Source organism: Gregarina niphandrodes, assembly GCF_000223845.1.
Source record: "Gregarina niphandrodes unplaced genomic scaffold scaffold00061, whole genome shotgun sequence".
Lineage (NCBI taxonomy): Eukaryota > Apicomplexa > Conoidasida > Eugregarinorida > Gregarinidae > Gregarina > Gregarina niphandrodes.
This window is the reverse complement of record NW_011645828.1, coordinates 25,996-26,819: the sequence shown is the minus strand read 5'-3', so window position 1 is coordinate 26,819 and position 824 is coordinate 25,996.

Here is an 824-nt window from a genome sequence, read left to right as displayed (position 1 = left end):
GGACGAGAGCCCTTTTTCTGTAAAGGCCCAGGTACGCAACACCCCGTTGCAGTTCTTCATAGATACCGGGGCCGACATCAGTTTACTTAGAGAGCGCGACAGAGAGAGAGCGGGTGTGCCATTCTCAGGGCGTGCATTTTTAATCGACACGGTACTAGGATTTGGCACCCGGGCACACCCGACATGGACCGATTGCCCACAGTAGGCCTTACCATAATGGCCCTGTGCGCCAAAAGGGGATACATCGACGAGTTACGACTATCCGCCCCAAAGTACAGGGAGACCCCGCCTTTGGACCCACCAAGGAGGGCTACGACACTCGCGGTGGAGACGAACCACGCGAAGCAGAAACGGCTCTTTGAGCAAAAGCACACTGCACATGGACGCCGAGCACCGCGAGCGGCTGTGGGAGCTCCTGGAGGAGTTCAAGGAAACGTGGGAAGACCCCAAGGTGGCGCAGGTCAACGGTTCGAGGTCTCAGGACGCCCCCTCAAGGCCAGGGTTTTAGCGACCATCGTAGCCATCGACAACTGCCAGACATCGTAGCCCATCGGCGGCGATGCCGAACATAAGGTCAATGACAATAGCGCTACCCCGGCCCCCTCATCCACCACGGACGAATCAGAATCAAGACCGGAGGACGAGGGTCATGTCGGAGGACACCCGGCAATAGTAAGTGACCGGTGTGTGGTGAAGAGAACAGTGTCCCCATGGCGGGTGATCGGTGCAGAGTTGCGTGTGAGAGATTGATGGCCCCCGTGAAACGGCAGAGCGGCTGTGAATGGTTTCGTGAGAGGTTGTTCGAAGTGTCGGTGGATGTGTGA